The sequence below is a fragment of the Lycorma delicatula genome, chromosome 6 (genome assembly GCF_047948215.1).
Source record: "Lycorma delicatula isolate Av1 chromosome 6, ASM4794821v1, whole genome shotgun sequence".
Classification (NCBI taxonomy): domain Eukaryota; kingdom Metazoa; phylum Arthropoda; class Insecta; order Hemiptera; family Fulgoridae; genus Lycorma; species Lycorma delicatula.
In genome coordinates, this window is record NC_134460.1 from 164735354 (window position 1) to 164762601 (window position 27248).

Consider the following 27248-nt stretch of genomic DNA (forward strand, 5'->3'; position numbering starts at 1 on the left):
GCTGATTCCGACAGTTCTTGAAGTAAAAACATACTTAATTGTATTAAACAAAAATTTTCTAAACTTAATTGATTGTAGTTACTTACTTTGTAGTTTTCAATTTCTCCAATATATATATATATATATATATATATATATATATATATATATATTCTCTCGAACCTACAGGGAGAGAGAAAGCAGTACAGAATATTCGTCTAAAAACTCAAGAGAGCCCACGGAAAAATCTGCAACAAAAAATGCTTGTCCGTACACACAAAAATCAGACATTACAACACGGTAATCAAGTCTGAAGCTCTATACGCCAACGAAACCCTCACGCTCAACAGGAAATGTGACCTAGAAAACATCTTAAGGAATAACGAAAATTAGGAAAAAAACTTCTCGGCCCGGTAAGAGCAGAAGATGGCTACTGATTGAAATCGCAGAAAACAACCGAAAAATGGTCCCATCTTGGAACAGACATCCGAAAAAAAGATAAAAATTTTACGGATACATCCACAAACTCATAACAACAAGACTCGTTCACAAAATCCTGACCTTACATAGAACGATGGAAACGGGAAGTACAAGCAAAGAATGAAGTTCCGAAGAGACCAGGAACCTAGCGGGCAGAAGAAAGAAAGAGAACCCGTGGAGAAAAAGTGAGAGCCACATGAAAACGCAGAAAGTCGAGTCGTAATAGATTTGCGTGATCCAACAGGGTCCGGTCGTAAATAATAATAAATATATCGAGTTCTTTAAAACGTTTTGAGCTTTTGGAGACCGAGATTGAGAATACATTTATTTTTGATGGAAGTAAGATTATGAGACCGCATATGCACAGTTTTTTCGATGGCCTTCTGCCGTTTTTCCGGCAACACCATAATCCCGTCGCTTTGAACTTCTGTGGTTTGCGGTCAGAAAATTATGACACGTGATTTTCGCAGGGGTCTTTCGAAACTAATTTAACATCATTCAGGGAGTTCTAGAGAGATCGAAACAAAGAATATTCTGACGGTGCCACGTCCGTTCTATAAAACCTCCCTCCCTCGGCTGCAATCAAGTTCTCTCGATTTCTGACGTCTTTAAAGATGTATGCGGTCTGGCGTTGACAGCGTGGTATACGTCACCCTTTCTGTTTACCGGTTCAGACCGTTTCTTTTGAAGCGCTAGGTGTACTAGTGCAATTGCCGACAGTACAGGTCTGAGTCTATCGTTCTGCCTGACGGCATCAACTCGCGATGCAGGATGCTTTTCCAATCCCACCAAACGCACAGCGTAACCTTCCAGGACGTCAACGTGAGCTTTGCCACAGATCGCGAAGCTTCACCTTTCTTCGACCGTAATCTTTGACGTACATTGTGGTCGTAGGTTATTCGCTTTTCATAACGCGTAATCGATCGCTTCATAAATTGCTCGATTTCCATACGTTTCGGTAGAGATTTGCAGATAGAAATTAGTTCGATTAAATTTTTATCCGAATCAGATCATGTGACACCCAAACGTCGGTCGAGTTTCTTTTTGTAGCCGACTTTCTCAAATCGGTTTAACACTGTTTAGAAGTCATTGTCGATGTCATAACTACTTACATGCCGGTCTTCCTCTACTTTTGCCAAAATATCTAACGCTATCTCGTGCACAAAAGGCTCGATACTTTTTAGACTACCTTGTATTCATAAAGTACGGGAATTCTTAAATAATTTTTTAAATCGTTTAATACAGAAAAATAAAATTTAACAAATTGAATGCGGTCGATATAAACTGAAGTTTTTTCATCAAACGTTTTGTTTTACATTACCTTTTAAAATGATATGTCACAATCGTACCTTCTCCATTTAACATTTTTGACTTGCCCTTCATGAAGATCAAGTGAGTTTAGTGGTCTCATTTAGAAAAATTAATCTTTCTGAGCTAGTTGAATTTGCTAAAGTTTAATTATTTTAAAGTCATTTAAGGTGTCCCTTACTTTATTCACACAGACACACACACACAACGAGATTTTTCTCTCTCTGTGATAAAATGAAAATCAAATTTAAGATGTACAATTGACCTACCGTAAAACCTGTTCGTGATGGGTGCCATGCAAACTATTGTAAAGTTCAAGTTTGAACCTTTTTTTTCTTACTCTCTCAGGCCGGTCATACAGTTAAGTAAAACTCAGCCCAGAGGAGTGTACTTTACTCTAAGGGGTCTCCCCACCTACCGGAAGTAAGTCTAGCATGGCAGGTCAACCCCCTGGTCGGATCTTTTCATTCTTTATTGCCAACTCTAATGGGGGGTACTCCATTATTGGATTCCCCCCACCGGTATTGGGTCTTTTCGTTTGTATCCCCCTAATCTAGTCTCCCTTGGAGTCCTCAATCGATCATCGGAACTGGCACACCTCTGTATGTCGGTTCTCCCGATTGGGGCTGTCCACCTAACCCTACACTAAAACCCTCCTATTCTGCCTTCTGTATCTTTGCATGAAGCACCTCCGTTGAGTGTTCCTTCACTTTCCTCCAGTTACTTTGCAACGTCAGCATATACAAGACTATATCCTCCGGCTCCAGATTTGTAATACCAGCCCGACTGCGTTGTTCAATCCATTCCTCACACTTTAAGAGGGTGTGCTTAACCGAGTCCTGTTCAGCACAACACATACAGTCAGGCGACTCTCTCCTCCCAATTCTATACAAATACACTTCAAAATTACCATGACCAGATAACATTTGTGTCAGCTAAAAACTCATCTCACCAAACCTTCTATTATACCATATTCTTAAATAGGGAATTAATCTCCTCGTCCATCCAGCCTTGACACCTAAGTTCCATCTGTCTTGCCACACTCTTAGCGTTTCATTTCTACCTTCAGCACTGTCACCGCCTTTATACTTACGGGCATACTCAAGAACCAAAAGGTCTATGGAAGGTGTCCCAGCCGGTAACATACCATGTCAAAAGAAGCCGTCTGATATGCTGCCACCACACCTAACAAGCTCTTTAATGAATTCTCTCTAGTCTGACTCGGTTCCTCTGAATACCAACTGCATCCTTCCAAACAAGCGCAGCATATAACATAATGGAAGAAACCGACGACATAATGGCTCGACGTTTAGACGCCCACGGTGCAACCTGTGAAGTCATCAGACAACTTAATGCCTTAAGAGTCCTTTCAGCCCTTTCACAGCACTCCAAAACATGATCGCTGAATCATAGTGACTTGTCGATTGTCACACCAAGCTACTTTACCTTAAGGCTTTCTTGTACCCAGTAATTCTCGACCACCAACCTGATGGGATCAACTCTATATTTCCCTGTTAAGGAAATCAAGAGCAAGTTCCAGACTGTGGTCTCTCAACCATACATGGATCAAATCAAGTGCAGCATTACCCCTGTGTAGGATCTCCTGCTCCATCCTGCCGCTAATCATAAGGACTAAATCATCCGTATAAGCAATTGATTGCATATTTTGTGGCAACCAAACACTCAATATGTTGTCAAAAACAATGTTCCAAAGGAGGGGGCCTAACACTGAATTCTGTGGGACTCCCCCAAACATCTGGAGACTGAAACACCCTTTCAAGATCCCCGTCTTGATCCATTTCTCATTTAAATAATCACCGACCTGCTTAATCAGGTAATTTCTAATGCCCTTATTTACCAGGGCAGACATTATAACGTCCCAAGGCATGGAACCAAACGCGTTCTGGATAATCAAGGGCACCAAAACAGATACCCCTTGTCATCCTGAAGTTTGAACCTATTCCAAGCTTTCCATACTCACCAGATTTGATGCCCTGTGATTTCCACTTCTTTCCACTATTAAAGAAGATATTAAAGGTATTCATTTCACACAGATGATGTACTGAAGAACACAGTGAGATAGTGGATGCAGGAAACCTGCCAGCATTATTTACTGGAGGAATGAGAAAACCGGTTCATCGGTAGGGAGAAATGTGTAGCTGTAAACAATGGAAAAATGAATTTAAGTTTATGTAGAATATAAAACGCATTGTTATACCATATTTGTTTTTATTTGCAAGCGATGAGCAACTGTGAAATGTATTATTTATAATATTTATTTTAATTTATAAAATATCAATATATATTTTATAAATTAAAATACTTTTTTGTGCAGTTTTTATATTTACATAGCTTAATAAATTTTCTCCCAAATTATCTGAATAATATTACTTTAAAAATGTATGCAGGACCATACTATACACCTGTATTCCATTAAAAATCGATATTTTCATAAATATCTCAACCAACAATGGAAATAGCATACTACAAACTGAAGAGTATGATGTGAAATAAGAATGAAATACCAGTAATCTTTAAGAAATCATTTCAAAGGATAAAGAGAAGTTTTACATAGCTGGGTGCAATTTCTTTTCATTTTATATAGATAAGAAAGTAATAAACTAATAAGCATAGTGGTGAAAGTCACTTAATAAAAATCAGCATTATTAAATTATAAATTTAGCACATCATAAATAGTTTTCTTTTATTAATGAATCTACTTTAAAAGTCATGAAAAGATTCTTCCTTTTTTGTTTTATTTTAGTGCAAGTTAAAGTAGTAGAACAGAAAATACTCTAAAGAAGCATTTTAAAATACAATGACTGATAAAACAAAACAACTTTTATTAAAATTTACACAAGTCAGTATCTTAAGTAGTTTTATAGCTTTATCAAGTAGAATTTTATAAAAAGATTAATTTAATATAAACTATTATTATCTTTCTCAATTTTTTATAGGTAGTTTTATTATGTTCATACTAATTTTAGATTTATTATTTTTACATTTAATGCGTCAGTATTGAATTGATAAGTTTAGAAATTTTTTTTTTATCCATTGTTTATGTACATTTTAATATGTGTGTGTGTGTGTGTGTGTGTGTGTGTGTGTGTGTGTGTGTGTGTGTGTGTGTGTGTGTGTGTGTGTGTGTGTGTGTGTGTGTGTGTGTGTGTGTGTGTGTGTGTTGTGTTGTGTTGTGTGCGTGATGAGAGTAAAGATTAATAATTTTTTTTTTTTTTTTTTTAATTAAGTGATTAATTAATTTTTTTACAATATCTTCCTTTGTGTTACAAAATCCAAAACCCAAAACTGTTTTACATATTTATAAATTGAATATCCACAGATTCTCACCCAATTTCCTTAAAAGCTAGAACGTTGAAAATTTAGTAATTATTATTAAAGGACAAAAATTAAATTCCAAAGAGAGCAAAAAATAACTAACCCTAAGGAGGTAGAATTAAAAGTGGATACCAACACTGGAAGAGTTACGAATTTAAATCTACCAGGAATGTTTACTTTAAACAATAAAATGAGAAAGATTTTCTCTGCATTTAACCTTAAAAAGGAAAAAAAGGCACAGAAGCTGATTTTTCAAAAGCAAAGTTTACTACAGGTTAAAACGTAATACTTAAATTTATCAGGAATATATTTACCTTCAAAAACCCATATTAATATACCCAAACTTTTATGAATTACTCTTTATTTAAAATACCTCTAAGAGGATTTAACTGTATATACATTTTACTCTGTAACATGTTCTAAGTTCAGAAAATAGTTTTAACACTTAAGAAAACCAATCCATATTTTTTTTAAACCACCCTTAAAAAGATGAATTGAATTTTTTTTAGGGGGATTCCATAATTTCTGTATACTTTTTGAGCAAATTGTGATAAAATTTAATTAAGAAAGTAACTTCAAGCAATATCTATATGGCTTTCTTTTTAATCTCTCCTAAATTATAGAAAATGATAAATGATTAATCCTTAATTAATAAATAAATAATTTTCTCATCGGTGCATAACAATACACTAAATAGATCATGTCAGCAACGGATAGGAATGGGTTTCCATTGATAAAAAAAGAAGTGCCTCGGCATTTGTGTGGGTGGATCAAGGGAAACTGTATTAAAACCTTGATCGCAGCAGCATTATAAAAAAACACCATTAATTATAAAACAAAAATAGATGTGATTAAATAAATGCGTTACAAAATTGTTCACAATCTGGAAGGTATTAATGAAAATTATTTGAGCATATATTTATGTATACATTGAATAGGATGCACAACATTCAGGGTTTACATTTTGTTAAAATTAGTATCACTTAAAAATTCATTGACAGAGTAATATTGTTTCTGGAAAATAAAATTTCTTAATTGTATTTTAAACAAATTGCTTCAAAGATTTTTTAAATGGTAAAATAATTTATTAAAAATGACAATGTAGCAGCAGAAGCATAACAAAGGCCTTTCTTGTAAACAAATTATTGTATCGATTTACACAAAAACAATTCTGTATTCCGGTTTGATATAAGTGGATATTGTTTGTTCAGAATAAGTGACTATTCATTTTAGTAAAGATTACATCTTCAAATTATATAAACAAAGTTAATATTTTTAAATTTCCAAATATAAATCTACAGGAATCATACTTATAGGTGCCAAACAATGACTGCCAGACAGTTTTAGTACCTTGAAAACTCACTGTCTTTTTGATGGAACTCAAAGAGAAATTATATTATACTTCAGATGAGAAGATGTATTAGCATAATAAATATTTAACAATGATGACAAGCTTAGTGTTTATTAAGGCGCTCAAAGCAAAAAAAAATATGATTCAATTTGAGTTTGTAATTGCTATGGATGTTTCTGATATTTTTATTAGAAACCAATCCAATAATTCACTACAGATGATAACTATAAAATTAATTAAAAAATGAGAAGTTCCTTTTAAATCAATCTTAAATCTATAGATTGCTTAAAAAAGTGAAATGTTTAGCGTTAAGGACAAGTATGACTGTAAAATCTAGATTGAGCAGTGAATACCGTGTAATGTTCATAGTGTTTAAAATCCATTCTTTGTTCATATGAAAATTAGAAGTAATCATCATCTAGAGTAGCCTTACTTGAAAAATTATAAAACTTCAGACAAAACAGCTACATAGAATATTTTTGTTACTGTGCTGTTTTCTTTACAACTGTTCTATGGATTCCTGATTTCAATAAGAACCTCCATTATTATTATCCAACCGATGTTTAATTTATATTTTTTTTTTACATTTAATCTAATTTGAATTTTGTACGTCTGCATTTTGATGAAACCATTTTTCTTTGATAGTATGAGTTTTCATTATTAATGATTTACTTGCCATTTTTCAGTGAAAAATTAAAACAAATAACATTTATAACCTACGAATTAAATTTTTTTTTTGAATTCTTGCTAAGATTCTCTTCCTGATTATCAAAACTTTTAAAACTAGAATTTATTCTATTTATTAATGTAATTTCAGATAACCTGAAAAACGGTTAAAAAATAAGACTACAGAAATTTACTGTACAGATAATTTTAAGTATGTGATCTGTTAAATGAAAATAATAAAAAATATAAATTAAAGATTTGTAATTCCAAATGGAGAAACATACAGCTCTCATATAAAATATTGTAACGCAAATAGAATTCTGTTATTGTATCAATATCCTCTTAATATAACACAAAATAGATAAATATCATGTAAAACTTTACTTTTACATAAAACAATTTAATTAAAACTTGTCAAACGATTAACATTGCTAGTTATTTAATAAAACTTCAAGTAACAGTTTTAAACTGTTACTTGTTTTAAACTGTTACAGTTTTAGAACTGTCAGGAAATGAGACGTGTCAAGTTCTGTTACCAAAAATCATTGGAAGTAACATCATTTTTAGATAGCAAGATATAACACTGCCATCAACTAGACAAATTGCCCAAGGGAACTTGTACAATAAATGTAGTTAACCTACAGTAATTAATTTCTCCACACAACTGTCTCAAGGAATAGGGAAATTTTGATTTACAAATAATTGTGACTTTAAATTTTGAACTATAACTCATAATTAAATTATGTTCATTATTCCTTTTAGTTCTAAAACACTGTTGAATGCCAGAAATTTCCCAGTCACATCAGAATGACAGCAACCCAGAAAGAGGGGCTCAACAGGTATAAAAAAAAAAAAACTTTATTCTAGGATGGTATATATTTTACTGTTTTTGGGATCCGATGAAAAATTCAACAACAGCCCATCCACCCCGTAGTGTATCCATGACACAAAGCTGCCACAGGAACGGTTCCATACCTGGTGGTAGGAAGTCGGATTTTCTCAAACATTTCTACCAAACTCAATTATGCGGTCGAGAAGATCCTACTGGATTCTTGTCTGTGATATTCACGTCAAATTCTATCTTCTTATTAAAGACCTAATCAAAATTTTAGTTCAAGTTACGGTTAAATCAATATCATAAATAGGCTCCAGTTATACTACATGTATGAAATAAGAGGAAACAATCAACTACGAGAGGTTATCTCTAAAGTAAAGACCGTTACATTGTAAAAAAAATTATTCTGAAAACTTTATAAATATATTTTCTTTCTCTTAAACTACATACCTTATACTACTTTCCTATACAATCGCCACACGAATCTTAATTCATTTATCCTAGCGATAACCAGCTTTTTGGTATACCCTCGCCGCATTCTTCTGCCGCCATTGCATTTAGCCACTGATAAACAGCATTTCTAACTTCATCGTCACCCGCGAATCGGTTTACCGCTCAAAAATTCTTTCAATATCCTAAAACAAATGGTAATCAGAAGGAGCAAGTTAGACTATATGGTGGGTGATTGTAAATTTCCCATCCAAATGTTCTCAGTAAATCACGTGTCGGAACCGCAACATGTGGAAGTGCAATATCGTGCAGCAGGACGGCTCCGTCGGTCAGCCACCCCGTCACCGATTTTGAATGGCGCGCCGTAACTTTTGTAGAGTTTCGCAGTAGGCTTTTGCATTTATAGTCGTTCCACGTGGCATGAAATCAATCAGAATTACGCCAAACCGAACCCAAAAGACTGTGGACATCAGTTTGCGTCTAAATGTCTGTGTCTTGACCTTTGTCGGTCTGGTTGGTGATTGAGGATGACGCCATTCATTTGAATGCCGTTTTCTCTCTGTCGTGTAATAAGAAATCCACGTTTCATCGACGGTAACGATTGAATTTAAGGGACTCATCGCCTTTTCTGTATAGCGTATCAAAAATTTCAAGGCAGATACCATTCGGATTTTGTTTGTGAGGTTCCGTTAAGACGTGCGGCACCCGGCGTGCACAAACCTTTCTGAAGCGTAAATAGTCATGAACAATGCGACCGATAACAGCTCCTGAAACATCAGGAAAAAGAACGGCCAGGTCGGAAATCGTTGAGCGACGATCTTTTCTGATTTCATCATCGACGTGTTTCAATAATTCCTCGGTGATTATCGAGGGTCTCCCCGAACGATTTTCATCGTGCACATTAATCCTGTTAATTCTAAACCTTTCACGCCAATTTCCTACGTTTCTTTCATTTATTACGTTATTCATCGTACACAAAAACCAACTGCCTATGAATTTCAGCCGGCTTAACGTTTTGATGGTTTAAAAAACGTATGACCACGTATTTCACAGTCGGTAGCAACATCGATTTTCCTAATCATTTTATAACGTAATAACTCAAACGTAATCAAAGATACTTCAACGCGAAAAATTTTTGACAACAATGCAGTATGTACATTTACTACCGTGGCCAAGAATGACACAGGTTCCCCAACCTTAAGGAGAGAAATTTTCCAGCGGTCTTTAATTTAGAGATATCCCTCGTAAATAGAAATCAAAAGCCAAATATTGGGATAATATATTTATTCTTATTTTACATTTATTTTTTAGTTTAGTTGTTTTATTATTAATAACAATTTATCAAATCATATTCATCAATTGTCCATTCTTCTTGCAAGAAAAAACCGATTATGATTTGTTTTTACTACAATTTTCTGCTACTTAAATCCTACAATACAATTTAGTTTCCAATATCTTCTACACATTTATACTGTATTTCACAAAAAAGGTATCATTATTAAAATTCACAACTGCATATAAATGCGTGCGCGCGCGTACGAACACACACACACACACACACACACACACACACACACACACTCTCGCTCTCTCTCTTTCTTGGTTTTTCATACTCTAATATTAAATACAGATTACTCAAAAACAAATTTAAAATCCATAAATTATGTATGGAATGTGGCAAAAATTAAAAAAAATTATGCGTTTTTATCTAATTAGTCCACTTCTATTTAATTTATTTACTTATTTTGGTAACTACCCTCTGATATCCAATAACAGCTCTCCTTTATATTTTTTATAAAAATTGGACAATTTTTATAACTTAAAATATTTTCTACATAAAATTAAATAAAAATAATAACTATTACACTATCCTAATTAAAATAAAAAATCTGATGTGGACACTAGACTTCCTTGAACATCTTTTTTTTTAAGCAGCTATCGCAGTGGATGAGATGAATACTTTGTAGCGTGTGTGAAAAATGCTATGCCTGACCGGGATTCGAACACCTATTAAAAAACACCTTGTACACCTATTTTTTAAATTACATATACATATTTTTTTCAAATGAAAAGTACATAAAATTTTATTACATTAATAACTTATGACATTTTTTAATTTTTAATTTTTTTATTATTATTTAATGATTATTTATCATATTTTTTTTTTTACAATCAGAAGTTAATAATTATTAATAAATCAGTATATTTAAATTGAAAAAAAAAATGTTAAAAAAAGAGAAGATGAAGTCTGATTCGAACCGATGTGCCTTCCGTTTCTAAGATCCAAATATTTCATTAATTAAAATTTTATTCGGCTATAACTCTGGAACCGATGAAAATAAGTACCGCTTATGACATATCATTGAAGAGCTCCCGATAGGGCTTATTACTGCAGTTAAGGAAAAGTCCAAATCCCAATTTTTTGGATTTTAGGTTTTTTTGGAAACTTTTCGTCCAGTCGATTGCAGTCGAAAGGTAAGGTGCACAACTAGATGTTACAACAGCCCTAAATCCTTCAACATCCTACGGCTAATTATTTTTGAGTTATGCGGGATACATATGTACGTACACACCGACGTCACGCCGAAACTAGTTAAAATCGATTCAGGGATGGTCAAAATGGATATTTCTGTTGAAATCTGAAAACCGAAATTTTCCGCGATCACAATACTTCCTTTAATTAGTACAAGGAAGTAAAAATTATTCAATAATTAAATGAGAATTGAATTTACGGTTTAAGTCACGTGCAGGTATGAAAGTATTACTTACACATTAATGTAGTTATTTGTTTCTCTTCGATTTTAATAAATTCCAGTTTTACTCCTGAACACAATTCCAATAGGAAAAATAATGTATCTTAAAATTTAAAACCGTGCATGCACACGTACACGCAGGAAAACAAAGATGTCGTAGTATATAGTAGTAATGTTTCAGTTTTCTATTTTTTTATTTGGCAGCCTTAAGTGAGACTAATTTTTCGCGTCTTGCATTAAATCTGTATAATTTAAACGGTACTTATATTATTTATAGATTTATACTGTAAGATGGAAAGACCTTGCTTAAAGAGCACAACTTATTAAAGTAATATCCACGTTATTCGGTAGTAAGTTAAATTTAATGTACTTGAGAAAAATTTTAGTTTTTAAGATAGAGTAATATTGTTTAAAATTTTACATTACAAACAATTTAAATAAGTATAGAGAATAAGTTTGTGCGGTAAATTATTTTTATTTTTAAAATATTCATTTTACATTTTATTTTTAGGAAAGAAACGTAATAAAATATTTTACAACTTTTGCTCTGTTATATAAGCAAGAAACTTGCTAAAGGATTGAAATAGTCTTTTAATATGTTGTATAAAAATTCTTTATCTGTTGTTTGTTGGCAATCATCTGGGCTATTACAATTTTCTCTACAGCTGACTGGAATAAAAAGCTATTTGACCGTAAAACCACCGTCTTAAATTCTTGAACCGTAAAATTCCCTGTCGATTTGGAATGCCAGTGATTTTCTTTTGAAGTATGAAACGTGGAAACTGATACTTCTCCTGATGTGTTTCATCATATATGCAAAGTATCCCAGATGTTTTCATTTAATAATCTTAACCGCTAAAGTGCTAGTATCCAGTATTTTGTATGCATACATCCCCGCTTTGAACCTCATCTCTCAAACTATAAGTGAGCTTGATCAGACCCGCTTCTCAAAGCCCTCTATTATCTTCAACAATGTTTTTGATAAAGTTCAGGATTCAAAACCGTACAACAGAACGGGTAAATTATTTCATCATGTTCTTCGTCAAATTTAACCTCAAAACTGTGATTGTAAAAGCCCCTCCTTAATTGCTAAAACCTGATCTGACTTTCTAATGTATTCCTTATTTCTTGGGAGCGATCCCGATTGTCATACAAGCAGCGATTAAATAAAGCTTGAAGATCATCCGATAGTAATGTTACCGATGAAAAGGCAAATTATGAATTATAAGGCGAAGGTAAATTACGAATTCTATGTTTACTTACTACCATATACTTCATCTTTTTGATATTCAATTGTAATGTACAACAGCCAGTCATATTTTTTTCATTATATTTAATAGAAACTACATTCCTATTAACCTACCGGCTACTAGTATTATGTCATTCACACATCTTAAATTATTGAACACGCTAACATTACTCCTAACTTTACTTACAGTTATGAATTACAAATAAAATGAAACAGTAACTCTACAAGTTACTCCCTACAAGTAATCAATGTAGGGATGTAGTGATCGATGTAAGGCGGTGTTTGTTTTGTCAAACTCCTTTCGCATATCTGTCATGACAAATAATTTATATTTCCATCAAATGAAACAAGTATTTATTTTTTCCCAAAAGGAATTCATTTTTTAAAACACATTTATTATGAAAAAATGATCGTACACTATTGATAGTTAAAACAAAAATAAATGCTAATTTTATTGTGTAATGATGCGCTGACCTCTCTTGCTCTCTTCCTTTCATTCTACGTTTGAAACCTTTCTGCTTTCATCATTACAAAAGATTTATCTCTGATATAGAAATAAAATAAAAAAATTGTAGAATGTTTGTGTTTGCAAACGTCAGGTTGTATTTATTGATATAATAAATGAATAAATACTTCAATAAAAAAAAATATAAATTATTAAAAATCCATAACTTTTCTGCAGAAACCAATAAAGTTACTGGGGGGGGGGGGGGGATATTTATTCTATTAAGATTTGATGAGTTTCTGAAAAGAAAGAATAGTAGTTCACTATGAAAAAAATTGAGGTACAGAACCCACGGTGACTTATGATCCTGCGCTCCTGGCCAATTGTAACCAAAATCAAATAACATCAATGACCTTTCATAAAAATCAGTTAATCATATATGAAGATAAAATGACATATCAAGCAAAATGACAAGCGATTTAAGAAAGCAAAAGAATTAGGGTTTTTATTGTCGAGTCCTGAATGAAATCACTCAAATAGATAACCAAAGTGATATAACAATGCGATAAAATCATCTAATTAGTGTAAAAATGTGACAAAGTCCAGAAATTAAAGAAAAAGAATTTTTGTCCCCCTTTATAGTGTTCAAATAAGACCAAACACAATCAAAAAGTATCTTAACTATCTAAGGGGAATTAAATTATTCAAAAATATTTGCCTACCCTTTGAGATACAAGATCTATAATCTATATTTCCCTCTTCCTTTGACTGATTGTAATCAAAACTAAAGGAATGAATGCGATTCAATCACAGAAATCCACAAACAACATTGTGCCAAACTTCATCCAAATCGGTCCATCCTGTCTGGAGATATGAAGCTAATAAGTCGTGCAATGAGCTTCAATAATAGATCATGAAACGTCGAGATCTGAAAAAACCCTGACATGCAAGATTTGACAATCTGTACTTTTCTTTATATAGTATAAAGTATAATTATATATATTACATATAACTATATATAATATACAGTATAACTTTATAAGAAAACTTATAGAAAAGTAAAAATTGAAGAAACTTGTAAAAGAAGGAAGGAAAAACTGAAAATAGTTGGAGGTTACCTAATATAAAAATACAACATCACAAATTACTTAAAATATTTTAAGAATTAATTAACGCATATACACTGTAATAATAAGTATACTTCTTTACAGAATGTTGTTTACTTTGTCGATGAGAATATTATATGAAGTCAATATTTTCAAGTTGAATAGTATACAATGCTAAAAATTAAAATATTTTACGTATCGCTTGACAAATCTTCTCTCACACATCAGTCTGCAGAAAAATATCTACGTGTTTACTTACTATTTTTAACGCATTATGTAACACGGAAAGAACAGCTCAGTTATTTAACATTTATCATACTAATTTGAATGTCATGTTGCAGCATAAAATTTCAAAAATTTATGTTTATTTTTATTCTGTAAAATCTTTTTCTAAAATGCACTTTGAATAAATCACAAAAATAGTTATTCTCAGAAAGAGCCGAGCTCCACTATAACATTTCAAAAAAGTTTTTTAAATTTTATTTTATTAAATGTTTCCATGAAATGTTTTTAAAATTTCAAACGCATAAAAGAAATAGAAAAGAAAAATATTTGAAAAAACAAATATTGAGAAATCAATAGTAGTATTTATACAATAAATCGCAATTTTTTTTAATCCTCAAAAACTTTTCACCGCTTCTAAAATTTAAAGCTGTATAAATTTGTTTAATGTTTATTTATTTCAATCTTTAAATTTAAATGTTTTTTCTCAAAAATGAGGAAATTATTCTCATTATTAGGGAGGAAAACAGTCAATAACGACAGGCTACATCACTGTATCACTCTTTCCACAGCTTAGTTTCTTCATGTTTTACTTGTGATTACTGATTCTTTCACAAATAAAAAATTACTAACTCTTATGAAAATTCTACTGATTCTTATGTAAATTGTAAATAATTCTCCTTTTCCTACTTCTAAGTTCGATTTTTTTTAAAATTTTGAACATTTTAATACAATTCACATAATAAAATATTTTCTCCAGATCTACAAACGTCATGTAATTAGTTTTAGTACTTTTGGCCTCTGTTGTACCTATTCTCTTTCTGAAACCAAATTAGCTGTCACTTAATATACCTTCTACTTGCCCGTGAAAAATCCTAGTAAATATTTTTAACGATGAGACATTAAACTAATGGTGCAACAGTTTCTACTTGTATCTGCCTATATTTCTTTGATAAGGTAATTAATATGTTTTTTAAATCCAAGAGTATTTCTCCAGTCTCGCAAATTTGCATATTAATTATAAAAGTTATTCAACTGTATAAATATAAATATAATAATATATTATTATTTATATTATACGATTGTATTAATAACAAGGGTGCAAAATACTTAGAAAATTAAAACAAAACTTACTCGGTTTACTTCTGTCACAAATATTATACCGTTAATCCTACTGCTCTATTTTTGTTTGTCTTATTCAAATTTATGAAAACATTATCAATTTCTATTCCTCTGGTTTTTTATCGGATAATTTTTCTCTTCTACAGTCCTATGCAGTTCTGACAATTCATTCCTATCAAATAGAAAGAGACTCCTGCTGTGAGAGATGTTGAAAATCAGGCAAAATTTGAAATGAAAAGGTCTTAAAATGAATAGTAGGTATGAAAGGTGTATGGCAGACTCTTATATAAAGAGAAGCAATAGGTTAGTGAACCGTGTTTTTAAGATGTTCAGGTTTAGTTCATTAGATAATAAAGGAAAGTAGAAGACAGAAACAGAAACATGTAAAACAATTAATTGAGGATGCAGGATGTAGTAAATATGTTAAATCTACAAGATTAGAAATAAGAATAGCATCAAACCATCAACTGACACGATTAAAAAAGAAAATTGTATATGCACAGAGAGTATCACAAAGTTCTTCCGAGACTTTCATAACCTTTTCTACTCGTGAAAATAATAAAAGAAGTTTATATAAACGTATATCATAAAATACTTTGCTTCGTTTGGAAGTTACAGGTAGTGAAAGATTTTGTTTGCATTTTAGTAACCCCGGTGAAATGAGGGCGTACTGAAATTTTTAGGACATTAGTTAAGGGGCAGAATTAAAGATATCTTATGGTTTTTGACCTGAAAAATCGAATAAAATAGACCACAGAACCGTATCTGCAGTAGTTTTTAAGAAATCTGGGGTGAAACCAATAAATTAGGGTAAAAAACCATATTTTATATGTTTGACATACAATAATCTTATTAAATGTAACCTTATTAAAACTTATTTAATTCTGAACAAAACGGGGTAAGATAAAATAAATAACAACAAATAAAAGTTACAAAAATTAGAATTTTATTTAGACGCAGCACGGTAGACCGAAATGCATTTACACATACCAATTTATAATAACTGTTCAAAAATGAACCCGTCACTTTCAACACATTTCCTGGCACACTTCTGTTACTTTTCTTTTAGCTCTTCAGAGCCGTCCTTAAGTTGCTCAGTCGCACTGATAATGTGGAAAATTAATTTCTCACGAGAATATATTTTTTGTTTTGTATTCAATATTTTTCATCCGTCCCCAAACGCAAAAATCTAAAAGTATTACATCAGGCGATCTTGTCGGGCAAGAATGTAGACACCTTCACGACCGAACCGTTTTTCAGGGAAAAGATAATTTACATAAGCGAGTGGAAAATGCACAAGAGAAATGGAGAGCTGCGCTACCGCGCTGGAAGTATACTTTGCGTCTCAGCGCTAGAGGAACATCTTCAAGCAGCTGCGGAAATTCTTCTTGTAGAAAGTGCAGATAGACATCAGAATTTAAGCGGCCAGGTAATATGGACGGTCCAAACAGCCGATTGTGTAGGACGCACCATACATTGACGCTAAATCTGTTTTGAAACTTGTCTTCCACCGTTTCATGAGGATTTACTTCTGCCCATTGCGTAAGTTGTTGACGCCATCTCGAGTGAAGTTTGTCTCGTCGGTAAATCAAACGCACTTGAGTCGCTCAAATTGTCGATTTGTATTCTATTATTTGCAGAACTCCAAGCGAAGCGGATCGCCTCCGGGGTGTAGATGTTGAACCGGTTGTTTATAATAAGGATAAAACTTGTTTTGTTTTAGTGTCCTACAAATATCGAATGCGAAACTCCGATCGACTTAGAAAGACGTCGTATATTGATGCCTGGACCTGCGGTGAGCTGCATCGATAACAATTTCATTAATAACAGCGTCGTGTTGGACAGACCGTACATAGCTATTACGAATACTAAATAGTGAATCTGTTTCCCGAAGATTGTGAAAAGTCGCGATAATTGTTTTAGAATCTAAAATCCTGCGATACGGAAAACGAATTTCATATTCTGTTGCAGCAGCTGTAGAATTACCTTTACACATGCCCAAGATGAATACCGTATCAGCGTATTCCTCTGCGGTAAATAAGTACGGCATTATTTCAACGGTTAAACGATCACGTTCAAACTAAAATTTACAGAAAGTCTTTGCTAACGACAACACAGTTCACGGTTACCCGATATACTTAATCTACTTTACAGAATGATTTAAACGCTAATTCAGTATTGCGCATTGTTGATCAGCTGTCGTTGTTTTAATGCGAAGTTTGAAATAATAATTGGTACTCTTTCGGAATTTTCCCCCAAAAATTTTTTTAACGATATATGATGAATCGTACGTATATCAACATAAACTAACTAAACGTAACCTACGCTCACCAACCTCCTATAATTAACGTTAAAGGTACAAATTATACAACAATGATGCAATCCTTAATGACGGCTAATAGAAAGATACTGGAGGAGAAATTGCGAAAATAATGCTTTATAAAATAATTTATAGCATTCTGTCTAATAAAAAAAATTATTATCTAAGTAATCTTTTTTATTTCTTTTTATTTTACAATTGTGTAATTACCAGATTTTTTTAAAATTTTAACAGCAATTTTTAAGAGTAAATTTGGTTTTTGTTGTTTACATTAAATAAGTAATTTTCTGACTAATGTAGTAATGTACCGTTTCTGAATAAAATCGGAAGTTTTCTAACTTTTCATTGCTTTATTCAACTTATATTACACCATTTTGTTGAAAATTAAAATCTCTACAAGTTTTGTTTAAAGGTTTTATGTGTTTATTACCCGTTTAACAAAGTTATTGTACGTCAAAATTAAAAAAAAAAGGTATTTTACTCAATTTATTGGTTTTCATCCCAAATTTCTCAAAAACTGCTGCATATACGGTTCTGCAACCTATTTTATTAACATTTAAGATCAAAAGCCATAAGAAATAACTAATTCTGTTCCTTAATTAAGACCCTATAAATTTCAGTACGACCTCATTTTACCAGGGTAGTTGAAATCCGAACGAAATTTTTACTAGCCGCAACTCGGAAACGAAGAATTGTAGGAGGTATGTTTATACGAATTTTTTCCATTATTTCCACGAGTAGAATAAGTTATGAAAGTCCCGGGAGAATTTCGTAATACACTCTGTATATATATTCTTTAAAGGCTAAAATAAATATTTGAATACAGATTTCAAAATACGTAGGAATATTTATTGTTTTAAATTACTGTCAAAAGTACTCAATAATGTTTTTGTTGTTTACGATGTTTGTTTTGTTGTATTTAAATACCTTCAACGCAACTTCAAATAAAATAAAATTTATATGCTGAAAATATTAAAAAAAGAACAAAATGTCAACACATAAAATATTAAATATAACTTGGCATAAGTTTTTACTTAAAAAAAAAAACAAAACATTTAAATAGTTGAATAGATTAAGACATATCCTGAAATGTTATTGTATACAGATAACACATTTTAACTGGAACCATATTTACCGGGATAATATTAATAAATAGATTTTAGGAATAATTTTATAAAAAGTAATGTTGGTTGCTTGTACGTAAATAAGTAAACGTACAAATTTTTCTTACTCTGGCTTTTACCATTCTTGTTAAATACAGTTAACACCTCATAATGGTTTGTTACATTTAAAATACTAGTTAGATTAATAATAAATTTTGTGTTCTACAGAACAGTACAGAACCAGGTCGGGTCAGCAACCTGTATATAAGCTAATTATATTTGTGTGGTACGTGTAAAATATAACGTAAACGTGTATGCACAGGCATACACGTTTACGTTATATTTGTTTGTTTATAACGTCTCTCTCTCCATTTATTTTTGTATATACTATATCATTTAATACGTAATGTATATATTACAATACGGCTTTGGCCTAAATTGAATTTTTTTTTTAATTTCAATCTATCATTTAACACACACACACACATATATATATACATATATATATATATATATATATATATATATATTTATTTATTTATTTTTGGAGTCGTTTTGCACCGCATAATGGTTGCATTTAGAAAAAAAATTCATAAAACTACAATGCGACGTAATAGGCGAAAAAACATATTTTATAACCTCTACGAAATTTTAAGTTTTGCAGAACTTTTTTAAATAAGATGGTAAAACCTATAGATCTACAGTAAAATTAAACGACGATCAGAAGTAAATTCTATTTAATGATTATTATGCCCTGACTGTGGATAATAATGATTCTGTATACGGATTTCTCCAAAACAGACAGAAATCTTTTCATAACCTGAAAAGAAACAAAATGATTAAAAATGCGATATTTTTTATCGTTTTGATACCGTAAATAATGTTTGCTGCATGCTCCGAGCTCAAAGAAAAAAGTTCTTTTTGTAAAAGTATTTTTATAAATCAAAACATACTGACCTACTGCAGGTAGTAAATTCCGTGGTCGGAAGATTGCCGGATTTCGTCTGCCTTACTGCTAAACCGTGACGGAACAAGCGCTAAACGATCGTCAAGTTAACTACTTGTCATTACTACTGGAGTAGTACTACTTCCGTCACTCGCGTAACTCTCAGAGCGTTTGAAATTCGTTATTAAACCATTAATTTCACTTAAACATTAATTTCAGGATTTTTTTTAGAATTCCAGCTCTTCTTCACTATCCAAGTACACAAGAATAATAATGATGCACGGTTAACCTTACTGCTAGGCATAGTTGACCACCGTTTTGCCATTCAATTATAAATAAACAAATCTTTTATTTAATAAAAGATCTCAGATCAAAATAAAATTTAGTCTGATTATCTAGTACATATTATTAATGATTATCTATTATTATTATTATTAATATTGGGTAGGCATACTACTACACAGATAGAAAAAGAAACTGCTCCTACATTTACCTGGATTGATCAAGGAAAATTAAGATACATTTTATTATGGTATTTCTAAGAAAGGGTGGGTACCTTAAACTAGATTTAGTTTGTTTGTTAATTTTAGAAACAGTTTAAAAACATAATAATTCTTTTTTTCTTTTGATAAAAAATAAATAAAACTGTTAAAAGAACACTAACAATTTCAATTTTTAATCTGGTGGAAAGCTTAAATTTTTAATTTTATGCCAGAATGTTTTGTTGCTTCAGTACAACCTTTTTTTTTTATGAAGAATGCCAAATTAATAAATATATTTTAGCATCGGAAGTATTTTCATGAAATTATAAAAAAATATATAATTTTCTCTTCTTTATATTTTATGATCGGTTACCATATCAAAAATGTAATTGCTTTACCTTCAAACAGTGTCAAGTTTGTACTATAATAAGCTAAAAATTAGTATAAAAATATATTTAGGATGCAAATGGACCAAGAGATTTTTCACACAGAGGAGCATTATGTAGAAAAATCTCAACAAAGCTTCAGTTGAAAGAATACTTAAAAATTATTTAAGAAAAAAGTAGTTTTCAAGGAAGTTCTATTTTTATTAATTTAAAGATTATAAAGAATCTAATATAGCTTTTCCTAATTAATAATAAGGATAAATTCAAAAACTATATCCTTAAGAATTTAAAAAAAAATTATTTTTACCTTTTTAAATGTTTATTTTAATTTAAAATACGGGTAAGTGCGCAAAAAACCAAGTTCTTATGAAAAAAAATGTTGCTCATAAGAAGTGGAAAGGTGCTAAACCTGTGTTTAAGTAAAAGAAATGAAGAGAACAAACATAAAGAAACTGCTACATACATGACCTAAGGTTTTCTAGATGCAGGATTATATTTTTAACTCAAGCTTATCGACTTATTTTTTTTTTTTTATTTTTATATGAAAATTCTTTGAACATCAGTACAGCATTGGACTATCAAATTAATAGCATCATTTTGCCAATATTATCCAATCTAGGAAATAAAGTCAACAAAAATTTAAAAAAAATTCTTCAAATCATTCATGTTGACAACGTGTAGTTTTGTTTATAAGTCTAATTTTTAAGTTATCCTGGAAATCTAGCAAATGGTACCACCAGAGAAAACTTCTTCAAAATAAATAAAATGTTAAAAAACCATTGAAATAAGTCCATTTGTTAAAGGATAGTGCTTTGATCATATATAAAAAACATACGGGTTGAATTTACAATTTCCTTTATTAATTGAATTTCATTAAAAAGAGTAAGAAATTCTAAAACGGCAATGCATTAATGATGCGGGTAAATAATTAATCTTACTGTTGGTTTCTACTTTTTATTTTCATATACTTTCGTAGCAAAGTAAAACAGAAATGATTTTATCAAACACGGCCTGTTGTGTGATTACATAATTAATAATTAAACAAGCCACTTACCAATAATTCTTTTATACATGTGTTCAAGCACTTTTGGAATAGAATTCCATCATCAGGAAATTAAGAAATGTATATTATAATCTTAACAAAACTAAAACTTCATTGTCATGTAAAATTGTATATGAAAATAAAATGTAACAGCAGTCATCATGTGTTTAAAATTATGTCGACTTAATGTCCTGTCATTTTGAGTCTCCACCATTATCTAGATATCTATAGATAATGGTGAAGACTTTCATAATGACAGGTCATAATTTAAATACATGACGACTACTGTTATATTTTATTACACGCATAATTTTACATGACAACAAAGTTTTACTTTTGTTAATATTTACTATACATTTTTTATGTTCCTGATGACAGAATTCTATTCTAAAAGTGCTTGAACGCATATATAAAAGAATTGATGGTACGTGGGTTTTTTAATTATTAATTAAAACAGAAATGTATTTATTTTACAAATTTTCTAAATAATATTTTTAATCATTGAAAAACAAAAGTAATATATTTATTTGTAAATCTATAAAAATGGTTTATAATATAATTTGTACAAAATAATCAAAAATTTTTTGAAAAAAAAATACAATTTCTAAATCATAAAATGATGTCGATTATTATTTTTTTTCAGCTTAAATTATTGCAGATATTTTTATAACAATGGTAATACTTGAACTTCAGTATCATAAAAACCTATATGTTATTAATATATACTAAGATTTATTGTTCTTTACTTACTTCCTCTTTAAAAAAACCAAATTCCGTACGTGTCAAAGAACTTTTAAATTTATAACTAATTCGGTAACAAACAATTTTTTTTAATCTTTTGTTAAAAAAAGTATAATTTGTTTTTTTCTAATAACTATATTTGTAATAAAGCAATTAATGTAATCTGACATTAACAAAAATTGCTACACTGCAAGATAACAACTTAAATACAACAGTTTATCACGGTGACATTTTGTAATATGAAAAGATATATAATTGTTTTATAGGGTGTCTCATCATGTTCTAATTTACAGAGTTCTAGTAAAAAAACCATGAGATATATGCAAAATATGAATCCTGTGCTTCAACAAATTTTAATTTAAAGAATTTTGATTTTATTATTCCAAAATAATGATATAAATTACATTTTTATATAAAAATACGGCCACATTATTAAATGAATTTATATGACATATTAAATTTCATATTTTTTCATATTATTATTTTAAACTGAAGGATACTCAATCATTTAGATTTAGTTTTTGTTAGCTGGGGCCTCAAATAAATAATTTTATTATTATTATTATTAATACTTTTAGTATTTTTTTATTCTGGTCAGTATGTAATAATACATTGTTCAGATCATATCAGGAGCAGGTAGATATATGGATAAAAAAGGAAGTGCCCAGCATTTAACTGGATGGATCAAGGAAAACTTTGGTGAAATCTTGTTCAGCATCACAGAATATACAATTAATTATAAAATAAAACATGGAAATAATTTATAATTATTAAATGTGGTAGCATGTCGACCTTTCATCTGGAGGTACTGGGTTTGAATCCTGGTAAGGCATGGCATTTTTCATACGCTATAAAATTTTCATTTTCATATTTCCAAGTACAAGCTTCAAGCTTGTACAGTGAATTAATCATAAAAAAAGTAATTAATCATAAAAGATGTAATTAAAGTCTATTTCAATTATTTAAAGTATAAACATGTGAAATAATGTTGAGATAAATCCATGAAGATGATAAATAAACAAAATAATTCACAATTCTGAAGGTGTTAATGAAAATTATTTGAATACATATTTATGAATATCGAGAAAAGATACAAAAAATTCGGTATCTTCATGTATTTACCTTAACATTATTTTATGACGTACTTATACTTCAAATAATTAATATGAATTTTAGTCGGATCTATTTTTTACTATGTATTTCGTGATGCTGCTCTGATCAAGATCTTTCCATGGTTTCTCTAAATCTATCCAAGAAAATGGATAGATTTTTAATAATATTTCATATTATTACTGATATGAAGTATCACCTGTATATGATTCATACTTAAGGGCCCCAGATAATAATCTGACACCAATTTTCGTATCTTAAAAACTCATTTGGATAATTTGGGGGGCTCCTAGAGAAGGCTTATTTTACAAAAGAATATATGTATACATTAATATTATATAAGAAATATATTAAGTTATTTTAAAATATTATCATATATTTATTTTCTGAAAAAAAAATTAATAATTATTAGTAAAATTAAAAAAAATCAATTTAAGTTTTTAACTCTACAATTTTATTTAATACAATTGAGATTAAAAATGTTAAGTGAAATGAAAAAGTTCTGGATAGTGCACGGTAAATGTTTTACATACATTTATACATGTGTGTGCTTGTTGTTTAATTTGTAAAGCATTCATTATATATTTAGGAATTTTTATAAAATTAAATCATTAAAAATAAATTAAATTTAAAAATATTTTAATAATCACGGAATAAGACAGACATATCATCTCATAAAATATGTAAAATTAGTAAGTTAAATATATTTTTATACATCATATGTTTTGAATAAAATTTTTGGTGTTGAGTGTTACGGGTATGAGGTATGGTGTTTCTAAACATGAATGTTTGGTCCCTGTATTTTTGCCCCTTCCACTTTTACCTCTACTTCTACTTTACCCGTGTTCTAAGTATACACTGTAGTGATGTAAATATAGGATGAACTGTAGAGTGAAGGTCAAGTATGTTGAATGAACATACTGACACTTTCAGTAGAGTCTATGAATACAACAGTTATATTAAAGTGGTGATAGTAGTTGCCCGGCTAGTTTGTATTTAATATTTAATATGTATATACAATAACATCGATTTTAAAATATGTACAATGTAATGTGTTTTTATTCACAAAGAATTTGTTAATAATTAGTTGTGTAAGTAATTAGATAACTTATTTTATCATTTTAAATTTATTAATTTTTAATTCATAAAATAAAATTTAATTCTGTTTTTAGTTAAACTTTCCCTCATCTTAAAAGATGAGTTTTATCAAGTGATTAATTATGATACTTAATTTCTGAAAATAATTTTAATAATTAGGGTGTTAAGACAGTAAAAAATTTAAAATAATAAAAAAAAATCACTTTGTAATAAATTTGTATTCTAACCAGACTTAATTTATATATATATATATATTTTTTTTAAATTATTAACGTGTTCTATATTTATTACTACATTTAGAAGGTTTGTTTCATAATATTATTAACCAATAAAATACAGTGAATAATAATGTTTGATTTAACAATTTTTAATCGCTTACGTTAATACATGAGTTGTGATTAAATTTTGCTTTATTTTGGTGAAATAATATAAAAAAACCATGTTATTTCTGATGCAGGATTATGTAGTTTTACAGGCTTCTGAATAAATATATTTTTGAATTTCACACACACACACATACAATTAAAATTTATTACATTATAAGGAGTACATTAATTTGTTGCTTTAAACTCTCTACTGCAATCTTTCTTAATTAATTTAAAACATCTGATATATAAGAGGCACCAGTCAGTATTGTTATCTCTAAGAGTAATGATCACTATTCAACCAGTCCCTGTAATGACCAAAGTAAAGGTATCATTTTTAAGGGCTGAACATCACATGTATTTTTGTGGGGTCGGCATGCTGATATGCAACAGTACATTTGGCTTGGCGAAGAAGATGATGAAAACCACTTAATTCCTCACTTCTCCTAGCACAGGTTGTTTTACTTTTGATGATAGCTGTATCATTATTTGGAAATATTTGTGACTTAAGTGAGATCATTTACAACTATTATAGTTGTGGTATTTAATATACAACAATTTTTCATTCATAATATTACTACAGAATCCTGTGAAATATATTTTTCTGAAATTCATTTTTCAAGATTTAAATAATTAAAAATTTTTTTTTAAGCAGAATGACCTTTTATATTCCATAATTTTGTTTTCTTCATTTAATTGTATATCCTTTGTCAGTTGTATGAGTGTCATATATTGCTTGATACGTACTTCACAAAAACTGATTCAACCATTTTCGAGTTACAAAGATGAAAAAAAATCAGACATACCAGTGAAAAATGTAACTCTCCTCTTGGCATAGTTTGATTAAAATGATGACTCCATGTTTCATCTACCCAAAAATATTGTATAAAACATAATGGACATGGTCTATCGAGATGTTTCCAGTTTCAGCAAGTTCATATATCTTCAATCTGTGATCATTTAACACAGTGTTGTGGATTTCTGTGATGATTTTGTTGGCAATAGTGGTTTTTGGGCGTCCTGAGTGTTTATAATTTTGAGTGGATATACAATCTTGTTTAAATTTACCACCCAATTTTTTTTACATTGTAAACAAAGGGAAGGAATCCTTTAAAGTGTAATTGTAATTCTTTTTGTATATTTGTTAAACCTTTTAATACAAAGTACTTTATGACATCTCAAAGTTCAATTTACCTGTTTTTCAGAAAATTTCAATAACACTTGTTTGCCTTAATCGATTGCCACAAACAAGCAGCTAAATGCATAAGTTTGTAACTTCACAGTACACCATCTAAAGGATCATCTTGACAAATATCAGTCATTCGATAATAATTGCACCATCTGTTGACTTTTTCTAAAAGTCGAGAACTTTTCAAACAATCCTACTAGCTAGTTTACAAATTTTTTTTATATGTATTTTATCATATTCTATATTTTATAACGATGTAATTTGGTGATTGGGTTTCAATTAACCACACATCTCTGGAATGGTCAGCCTGAGTCTGAATAAGACTACACCTCATTTACATGTCATATATAACATCGTCATCTCATTGGGCCATAGGGGGGGGTTGCTTATTGTTCACTAGTTAAAGATTGAAATATACACATTATGAAATAAATAAATAATATTTTATTACAGGCTGTAACCCTAATTTCTGTTTGGACATAAATTTTATCTATTTACAATTAACCCAGTCCCGAGTTACTGAACAAATCAAGGGAAAATGTTAACACAAGAGAATTACAATATAAATTAAGTGTTTACATACATTATTAGGTAAAATGCCTTTAATTAAATTTGAAACTGGGTAATAAAAAGTTAAAGAATAACATCACATTAGTTGACAATACGAACTATAAACAAGCAAATGGGAATAATAGTTAATAAAAATAATTATAAAAAATAATATTTTACATTATTGTTGTTGGCACTTTTTTTGGCCCTGTTTAGTCTCAGGGAATCACCATCAGGTATTACTTCAGAGGATGAATGAGGAAGATATGTATGAGTGTAAGTGAAGTGTATGAAGTATGACCATTTCTGAGATGTATGGTTAATTGAAACCCAACCACCAAAGAACACTGAATCAAATCCATATAAAAGTAACTGCCTTTACTAGGATTTGAATGTTGGAACTCTCGACTTTGAAATTAGCTGATTTGCGAAGACGTTTTCACCACTAGATCAACTTGATGGGTTGTTGGCATTAAATTAATCAAACTCCACCCTGTCAATGACAACGGGTCAAAAAGAGTTACATATAAAGCAGGAATATTTAAGAAAATGAAAATAAAAAAAAATTATTATATTTAATAAAATTAATTTTCTCTTTAATTACAAATTTACTGT

At 30.2% G+C, this 27248-nt stretch overlaps 1 protein-coding gene across 5 annotated transcripts in view; it reads left to right on the top strand.

Moving 5' to 3' along the window:
* Gbs-76A (Glycogen binding subunit 76A) overlaps positions 1-27248 on the top strand; it is a 143341-nt gene that overhangs the window by 96589 nt on the left and 19504 nt on the right. The window contains exon 1 of one of the 5 annotated variants that reach the window (XM_075369039.1): positions 24367-24523. The exons of the other annotated variants lie outside the window; for them this stretch is intronic. The gene's annotated coding sequence lies outside the window, so the exon portion shown is untranslated. Of the gene's footprint in view, positions 1-24366; positions 24524-27248 lie in introns of those variants that run through there. 5 annotated transcript variants of the gene reach the window in all.